This window comes from Chiloscyllium punctatum, chromosome 22 (genome assembly GCF_047496795.1).
Source record: "Chiloscyllium punctatum isolate Juve2018m chromosome 22, sChiPun1.3, whole genome shotgun sequence".
In the NCBI taxonomy this organism is placed as follows: Eukaryota; Metazoa; Chordata; class Chondrichthyes; order Orectolobiformes; family Hemiscylliidae; genus Chiloscyllium; species Chiloscyllium punctatum.
This window is the reverse complement of record NC_092760.1, coordinates 17,920,563-17,930,623: the sequence shown is the minus strand read 5'-3', so window position 1 is coordinate 17,930,623 and position 10,061 is coordinate 17,920,563. Positions and strand designations below refer to the sequence as shown.

The following is a 10,061-nucleotide window of genomic DNA, read 5'->3' as shown; positions in this document are numbered from 1 at the left end:
ATGTTTATTTGTCACAAGAATAAATAGAGAACAAATTGCTCTTAGTGAAATCTTCCTTCTCCAGGTAGCTTCACTTACTGCAGTCATAACTCCAAGCAAAATTTTAATTTTATTCTGACATCACATTTCCTTGCAAATCATAAAAATAACAAACAAAGTATCAAAAACATTATTACAACACAACCAGAACAAGTGAGGAGGCAAGCCAATAATTGCAGAGATCAATTCTGTGTCATTTTTAAATCCCAGGAAGATTCCTAATCATCCCTAATCTCTGCCGGAGCAGTAAAAGCAGGAACTCTGTCTACTACATCAGTGCAATGGAACAGTATAGTTGGCACAAGTATCAATGATCCAGACTTTCTCAGGCATACCAAGGGACTTGAACATGCGTTTTGGAAAACATTTTCATCTTTCCTTCAAATATATGTTTTTGGCCATAAGCTGCTGCTTTTAAGGTCAAGATATAACAAAAATAACAAGTTAAAGTTTAACATTATCACCAATGACATTCATGACTTTAGCTGATTACTGTACAACAAATGTTGGATCCTAGAGTTAGAAAAGTATTAATGCTAGCTCAGGTTGTCCTGTGGAAATGATAGTGTTCATGAGGAAATCAACACTCGGCACAATATCAACATACACAGATTGCATTGACTCCACTGAAAGGAACCTTCACCTGTGAAAACACGAAACAAAATGAGAGAATTACTATTGAATATCATTGAACAGGAGTTGTCTTCATTTGGTTGTTTTAGAAGGAAGTTAATAAGCCCTCTAAACTTAGACTGCTGCACAAGCTGATTTCATATGGTCCTACCCTATAGCTGTTCCCATCATGAGAAACTTGCAAATGAAAATATAACCTATTAATCTGATGCCATCTAGTGCCTACCTGCATTACATGAGGTAGAGTTTTAGAACACCAGCCAAGAGTAATATTGACCTTGTCGATGAAGTACAAACAACTCCAATTTCACTTCTCCTTAATTTACATTTTGATTGGCAAAGTCTGGGTGACGATTGAAACTCAATTTACATTAATAAACAAGCTATCCAAGACAACCCTATTTATACTTTACAGAAACATGAATGAAGCCAGCAAATCCCCTTATTCATTCAAACTTAGCTTTGCAACTCATAGAATTTCTCCTGTGCAGAAAGAGGCTATTTGGCCAGCGAGTCTGCAGTGACCATACAAAGGGCATCCCACCCCACATTTTACCAAAGCTAATTCACCTAGCCAGAACACCTTTGGGTTGTGGGAGGAAACCGGAGCACCTGGAGGACACCCACGCAGAGACGGGGAGGATATGCAAACTCCACACAGACACCTGAGGGTGGAATCAAACCCGGGTCCCTGGCACTGTGAGGCAGCAGTGGTTGGCATCATCCCTGGTGTTTTCTTGGTATGCACCTTTTCCTGGGTAATTATTTGCAAAGATCCTTAAAACAGCACATAGAACTCCCGCTGTAGAGTTATTACCATTGGCTTTCTCAAGCATTTTATTTTATCATCCCACTTTTCAGATTTACGTAGTGTACACTTATACTGCAAACATTAACATTAATAAATGATGTCAATATTGTATTCCAGTGTGTCTGGTAAGAAGGGTACCAAAAATGGCCAAATATGGAGAGTTTAACAAACATCTTGAAGGACAAGAGGGAGGGAGAGAGGATTTATTGTTGGGGCCTCTTGTCTTTCTGCTATCTCCTGGGTGAATGTCAATTTCCTAAAGGGAAACATTAGGAAGAGTGAACTCATTGTGACTGGTTCATGCCACCACCTCCATGTAGTAAGGCTGGGAAGAATGAGTTTCCAGAATATCCAACAGAGTTTGAATGCAGGGCTGTCGTCAGAGAAAATGGAAGGTATCCATTAACATGAGAACAGCAAGACTCTATTAAACAGCCTAGAGTAATGGAGATAGTCCATTAAATAGGAAGATGGCAATGCAGAGATTCCATTCCACTGTTCATTAGGCAGTGAGTGGGCACCAGTGAGAGTCCATTAAACAGCGTAAAGGTGACAACAGTGCACTAAACAGTGCAAGAATTTAATCAGCAGTACAATAGTCTATTGGATAGTTTGAGAGTCTGTTAAACAGTGCATGAGTGGTGGAGAGGCTTCATTAAACAGTGTAAGAGTTGGGTAAATAGTGCAGGAGTGGTGGAGTGGATTTATGAAACAGTGTACATGAGGTCTCACTGGGTGAGCTGGCTGAGCATCTAGCCAACTATTTCCAGAGTAAGTTTAAGATTTTTTAATAAGTAAAAATTCCCCAGTGTACCTGTATTTTGGACACAGGTTGACAGAGAACACAGGTCAGGTTTCTGTACTTAACTGCATAAATAGATTCTCATTACAGATAAACAATGATAAACCGCAAGGCAGGCTTGGGTGTTAAGGATAGAGGCAAAGACTGAGAAGGTAGTTCAGTGGTCCTGTCCACAGGGATCACTGAAATGATCCTTTTAGCTTGTCAGGACTTTGTGCTCCCTTGATCTTCCTTCTCCAGGTAGCTTCACTTACTGCAGGAGGCACAGGTGGGCACTAAAGGTCAGTTGTTCTGATTGTAAACATTTTAAGACTACATGCATTCTGTAATCGCACCGTTCAACTGTTTCCCCATATATCATGTAATTCCAGTGCTTATGTTTCCTGAAGTCCTTGTAAAATATTGGACATATTCTGCAGCAAGCTGTTTGGGACCGAGGTATCCAAAATGGTACTCTGTTGAAATAAGACCTCGCAGATAGAGTTAGGAATTTAATAATCCAATGGCAGTTGCCAGGATCCATTGAAAATTTGACTTTCTGATAGGTTAGCTAAACATTGGTTACATGTGGATATAGGAGAAAGTGAGGACTGCAAATGTTGGGGAGCAGAGCTGAAAATGTATTGCTGGAAAAGCGCAGCAGGTCAGGCAGCATCAAAGGAACAGGAGAATCGACGTTTTACACTGCCTTTTGAGCTGTGTAATGTCAACACAAATTGAAACATCATATTTATGGTTGGGAACCAAAGCCATAGCCAAGCACTATTTTGTTGGTTTGATAAATAGGGAAATTACTCTGCAAAATACTTCTCAATTACTTCTGTGTGTGTAATTCTCCTGGATTAATAGAAACTTTATATCTTTGGTTTAGATTTAGCATCTTTCTTCAATCTAATGCTGTATTCGGTATTCACTCTCCTTCAATAAATAATTTAAGGTATTCCATTTTAAAATAGATTCTTAGCTTCTGCTGTTCAACCTTGGAATAAGTTTGAGGTCAACACATGCCCTTTTACTCAAGAGTAAGAATTCCTGGTTTTGAAGTACGTATAAGTTATCTACTGTTTTATACTTGCTGTGTTGGAAGGTTGCTTAAAGCAAACAGTCTTGTCTCCTGGACCAAGTGGTTTGCACTATTGTCAGCTGCAGGCAGTATTTTGTTAATCAGCTCACTATCTGATAATATAGTTTTGCCTGTCCTGGTGTCTAATCTGAAATTTATGACATGACATTGATATAAAACTCAGTTGCCAAAATATAAGGCCTGGATCACTATTTCCTCAAGGAAAACTTTAAATTGGTTCTTCTGTTGTTGACTGTGTCCCCACTTAAGCCCCATTATTCCACAAGCCATCACAAATGTGTAACAAACAAATTAAACCATCACATTGATGAATCCGGCTGACTGAACCAACACAAGGAGAAAGTGAGGACTGCAGATGCTGGGGATCAGATCAGAAGGAGAATCGACGTTTCGGGCATAAGCCCTTCTTTAGGAATGAGGAGGGTGTGCAGCACTGCTTAGCATAATTAAAAGGAGATATCATTAGTGTCTTATAACAGCCAGTCTTTCTATGTTGTTTAAATAAGGGTGAGAATGCCTTAATAAAGAGATAATACAAGCACAAGTTACCAGGAAACCTTGCATACAATTTGCATAATTACATCGTTTTGTTTTTCGATTGAAAAAGATTGAAGTTCTGGATCAGTCTCACCCAGGAATCTATAGGCAGGCATTAATGCTGGAATCCAGAAACAAGACCATAAACTGGTTGGCACCTGCAAAGAATGCACCTGCTAGTTGATGCTGATGTTTTCACATACTATTATGATCTTCACTAGCATAAAGAATAAAGAGCTGACTTCAAGGAGGTTGTAGACTGTCTCTTTGGAGCAATGCAGTTTCTGAAGCAATTTCAGCCTCCAGAAGCATGGATAGTATAGAGGTTCATGATAATCCTCTCTGGCAGTAAACCTTCATGGCTGGCTATCTCCTAATTGTATCTCTCCTTCTCTGGTGTTGTTTAGCAGCCAACGCACTGGCTTAATAACAACTACATATATAGTACCTCAAACATTGCAAACCATTCTGACGGATGTTGTCAAGCAAAATATGATGGCAAACCATGAGGGCCGCTTATTAAAGGCTGGGCCAAATGTATCGGTTTTTAAGGAGCATTTTAAGGGGGAGGTGATGGTATAGTGGCATTATTGCTGCTCTGTCAATCCAGAGACCCAGGTAATATTCTGGGGAACCCTGGTTTGAATCCTGCCAAGGCAGATCATGGAATCTGAATTCAATATAAAAGAAAATTGGAATTAAGAGTTGAAGAATGACCTTGAATCCATTGTTGATTATCAGGAAAAGCCCATCTGGTTCACTAATGCCTCTTCAGGAAGGAATCTGCCATCCATACCTGGTCTGGCCTACATGTGACACCAGACCCACAGCAATGCGGTTGACTCTTAACTGCCCTCTGGGCCATTAGGGATTGGCAATAATTTCTGGCCTAGCCAGTGACGACCCTCATCCCATGACAAATTTTTTAAAATCTTGAGAGAAATGGAGTTGGATAATGACTTTCGGAAAGCGTTTCAAAGATTGAATCCTTAGCAGGAGAAGGAACAGCAGCCATAGAGTCATAGAGATGTACAGTATGGAAACAGGCCCTTCGGTCCAACCCCTTCAGATATCCCAACCCAATCTAGTCCCACCTGCCAGCACCCGGCCCATATCCCTCCAAACCCTTCCTTTTCATATACCCATCCAGATGCCTCTTAAATGTTGCAATTGTACCAGCCTCCACCACTTCCTCTGGCAGCTCATTCCATACACGTATCACCCTCTGTGTGAAAAAGTTGCCCCTTAGGTCTCTTTTATATCTTTCCCCTCTCACCCTAAACCTATGCCGTCTAGTTCTGGACTCCCCAACCCCAGGGAAAAGACTTTGCCCCTCATAATTTTGTAAACCTCTATAAGGTCACCCCTCAACCTCCAGGGAAAACAGTCCCAGCCTGTTCAGCCTCTCCCTGTAGCTCAAATCCTCCAACTCTGGCAACATCCTTGTAAATCTTTTCTGAACCCTTTCAAGTTTCACATCTTTCCGATAGGAAGGAGACCAGAATTGCATGCAATATTCCAACAGTGGCCTAACCAATGTCCTGTACAGCCGCAACATGACCTCCCAACTCCTGTACTCAATACTCTGACCAATAAAGGAAAGCATACCAAACACCTTCTTCACTATCCTAACTACCTGCGACTCCACTTTCAAGGAGCTATGAACCTGCACTCCAAGGTCTCTTTGTTCAGCAACACTCCCTACGACTTTACCATTAAGTGTATAAGTCCTGCTAAGATTTGCTTTCCCAAAATGCAGCACCTCGCATTTATCTCAATTAAACTCTATCTGCCACTTCTCAGCCCATTGGCCCATCTGACAAAAAGTAGAGGACCCAGCACCGATCCTTGTGATACTCCACTGGTCACAGGCCTCCAGTCTGAAAACAACCCTCCACCACCACAACCCTCTGTTTTCTACCTTTGAGCCAGTTCTGTATCCAAATGGCTAGTTCTCTCTGTATTCCGTGAGATCTAACCTTGCTAACCAGTCTCCCATGGAGAATCTTGTCGAATGCCTTACTGAAGTCCATACAGATCACATCTACTGCACTGCCCTCATCAATCCTCTTTGTTACTTCTTCAAAAAACTCAATCAAGTTTGTGAGACATGATTTCCCATGCACAAAGCCATGTTGACTATCCCGAATCAGTCCTTGCCTTTCCAAATACATCCTGTCCCTCAGGATTCCCTCCAACAACTTGCCCACCACTGGTCTATAGTTCCCTGGCTTGTCTTTACTGCCCTTCTTAAACAGCGACACCACGTTAGCCAACCTCCAGTCTTCTGGCACCTCACCTGTGACTATCGATGATACAAATATCTCAGCAAGAGGCCCAGCAATCACTTCTCTAGCTTCCCACAGAGTTCATTGACATAGTAATTACAATCAGGATGTTAAAACAAGGATGTGAAATTGAAATTGACATTGCTTAACTTGGGGCCATTGCATGTTAACCAGTACAGGGTTGATAGGTTAACAGGACAGGATGCAATTTAGAACACAGGAAGCAAAACTCAAGTTTGCAGAAGTGTTATGCTGATCCAAATAGTATCTGTAGTAAAAAGCTAAAATACAATATTAGGATTGCAATGGAAGTTGCCATGGGGATGTGGAGAGGTTTTGACAGTGGCAGAAGAGTGGATCTAGGTGGTGAAGAGGGAATGATCCCTGTGGAAGGCTGACAAGGGAGGGGAAGGGAGTATGTGTTTGGTGGTGGTATCTTGGTGGAGGGGACAGAAATGGTGGCTAATGATCCTCGAGATGAAGATGCTGGTAGGATGATAGGTGAGGACTGGGGAATCCTGTCGTTTTGTGAAAGGAAAGGGTGTGGGGGGGGGGGGGGGGGGGGGTGAGGGCTGAAGTGCGGGAGATGGGTCGCACCCAGCTGAGGCTTCTGTCAACTAGGATGCTGGGGAGTCCTCAACTGAGGAAGAAGAAGGACATTTTGGAGGGTCCCTTGTCAAAGTTCTCACCATCGGAACAGACATAATGAACATGGAGGAACTGGAAGAATTGCAGATATAATTGGAAAGGGACTGGACAAGAGGAGAAAAAACTGAGTTGAGGTAGGAATACCTAAATTCTGCGGGATGAAAGCAGGCAGAAATAATGGTTCTGCCCAGGCAGTCCCGTTTGTGGATTTTGGGAAGGAGATAGAAGTGGGGCTGTGTGGGGTTTGGGGACTGTGAGCTTGGAGGCAACAACCGGTGGAGATTCCCAGATGAAATGAGATTATTGATTTAACTGGAGGCCTTGGTGGAAGTATCTTTAATTGATGGTGTGAAGTAGTGGCTCTGTGGCCCAGTGCTGGTGTCCCTTTTATTGAGCAAGAGGCATGGGTTCAAGTCCTACCTGCCACAGAGGTGTGTAATAACACTTCTGAGACAGGTTGGTTAGAAATATCCAGAGTAATGGGATACAGGATCATGGTGCATTCCTCTTGTCCTACTCAAAACAACATGGTAGATTGCACTCTTAATTCTGAAGAAGAATCATAGCTGATCAAAGACATGAGATCTCCTTGTCTCTTCACTAATTGTGATAGGTGTGGTTGTTGTGACATGGAAACACAGTAGAAAAGCCAGTACTTATACACTGACGGCAGTTGGTGGTAAACATAGAAAGTAGAGCAGTACAGCACAGTACAGGCCCCTTTGGCCCTTGATGTTGTGCCAGCCTTTTATCTACTCTAAGATTAGACTAACCTACATGCCCTTCATTTTACATTATCCATCTGCCTATCCAAGAGTCACTCAAAAGTTCCTCATGTATCTGACTCGACTACTACCACTGGCAGTGCATTCCACCACAACCCACCACAACCTACCCCTGACACCTCCCCTATACCTTTCTCCAATCTTGCCCCCTCGTGATAGATATTTCTGCCCTGGGAAAAATCTCTGGCTATCCACTCTATCTGTGCCTCTCATAATCTTGTACACCTCTCTCAAGTCGCCTCTCATCCTTCTTCACTCCAATGAGAACAGCCCTAGCTCCCTCAACATTTTTTCATAAGATATGCCCTCCAGTCCGGGCAGCATCCCGATAAATCTCCTCTGTACCCTCTTTAAAGCTTCCATATCCTTCCTATAATGAGGTGACCAGAACTGAACACAATATTCCAAGTGTGATCTACAGGATAACCTCGCGGTTCTTAAACTCAATTCCCCTGCTAATAAAAGCCAACACACAATATGCCTTCTTAACAACCCTATCAACTTGGGTGGCAACTTTGAGGGATCTATGGACATGGACCTCAAGATCCCTCTGTTTCTTCACACTGCTAAGAATTCTGCCGTTAACCCTGTAAGCTGCATTCAAATTCGACCTTCCAAAATGAATCACTTCACACTTTTCCAGGTTGAACTCCATCTGCCACTTCTCAGCCCAGTTCTGTATCCTGTCAATGTCCTGTTGCAACCTACAACAGCCCTCCACACTATCCACAACTCCACCAACCCTGGTATCATCAGCAAACTTACTAACCCATCCTTCCACTTCCTCATCCAAGAATCACAAAGAACAGAGGTCCCAGAACCGATCTCAGAACTGGTCACCAAGCTCCAGGCTGAATACTTCCCATTTACCACCAACCTCTGTCTTCTATGGGCCAGCCAATTCAGTATCCGGACAGACAAGTTTCCCTGTATCCCATGCCTCCTTACTTGCTGAATGAGCCTATCATGAGGAACCTTATCAAAGGCTTTGTTAAATCCATGTACACCATACCCCATTGCTCTATCTTCATCAACATGTTTTATCACAACCTCATAGAATTCAATAAGATTTGTGAGGCATGACCTGCCCCTCACGAAGCCATGCTGACTATCTGTAATCAGCCATGGTTTTCCAAGTAATCATAAATCCTGTCTCTCAGAATTCTCTCTAAAACTTCACCTAAGACTGACTGGTCTATAATTCCCAGAGGACCGTGGGAAGAAACCGGAGCACCCAGAGAAAACCCACACAGACAGGAGGAGAATGTGCAAACTCCACACAGACAGTAGTCCCAGGTGGGAATTGAACCCAGGTCTCTGGCACTGTGAGGCAGTACTGTTAACCACTGTGCCACTGTATATTCTTGCAGTCGGTGTTAGTTATTGGATACACATTTCCATACACATTTGGCTCAGTAGAAGCACAAACAATCAAACACATTAAGGTGGATCAAAGAGCCACTGGAAAATGACTGTTTAGATTGAGAATAACAAGTCTGAGCTGATCTCTGTAAAAAGCAGTACCATATTCAATCTAAAAATGATGACAAAAATTCACATAATATGGACTTTTGAAGACCACCGACACTTTTAAAGGTGGTGTTTTAAAATGGTGTTCTCAGCTCTGTTTAGGTGCCTACAGATACCAAGATAGTAATTCTGTAGTTGACCCCTCGACAGAATCTTTAATGAAAGACCATTGCTCTAAAACATTAATGTTGGATGTTGCTTGATTTATATTTCAGAATTTTGTTTTCACTTCATACTTTCAGCACTCACAACCTTTTGATTTATATAAATCTGTACTTGATCACTTGATTAAATCAAAATAGCTCTCCATGTTTTCCACTTGTGACAACAATATGATGTTCTTTACACTCAGGTTAGCGAGATTCTAAGAGCTTTATTTTACCTGCGTTATGAACAGCAGCATACTGAGCTGTAAATCCAGGATGGTTTGGTGCCCCAGGATGATAGAACTCAACCATAAGTGCCTTTCCGTCTACCACAAATGCCATTGTCGTTTTACAAATCTTTGCTTTGAAGACAGGAGGTCCTTCAGCAACATCACGAATAAGCAAAAATGCTTTTGCACATTGGTCAGATTCTTGAAGGTTGTGTGCAGTAACTCTCAAAAGTATCTGTCAAAGAACATCAACAATAGTAACATTTTTATATCTTTTCAGAAAAAATATGCAACTAAAAGGACCTTCTAACTCTTATTTCCTAATTTTCCAAAAATATTGGTAGAATGATTGTCTCTGATTTGGAAGAGTTTGTGTTTAAATCCCATTCATGACTTGAAAGTGAAAAATCAAGATTGACACTGAAATGTTGAGGGATTGCTACACTGTTGAACGTGTCCTCTTGCAGATGATACTTTCAACTGTATGGCCTCTCAGATGGATGGAACAAAAACACGAGCACTTTTTCA

General features: G+C 42.0%; 1 protein-coding gene across 1 annotated transcript in view; it reads right to left on the bottom strand.

The window, feature by feature from the left end:
- Positions 1-10,061, bottom strand: part of LOC140493433 (low choriolytic enzyme-like) — a 182,122-nt gene continuing 172,061 nt past the window's right edge. Inside the window, exons 12-13 of the mRNA XM_072591862.1 lie at positions 9,540-9,768; positions 1-682 (exon numbers count right to left, since the gene is read on the bottom strand). The gene's annotated coding sequence lies outside the window, so the exon portion shown is untranslated. The remainder of the gene's footprint in view (positions 683-9,539; positions 9,769-10,061) is intronic.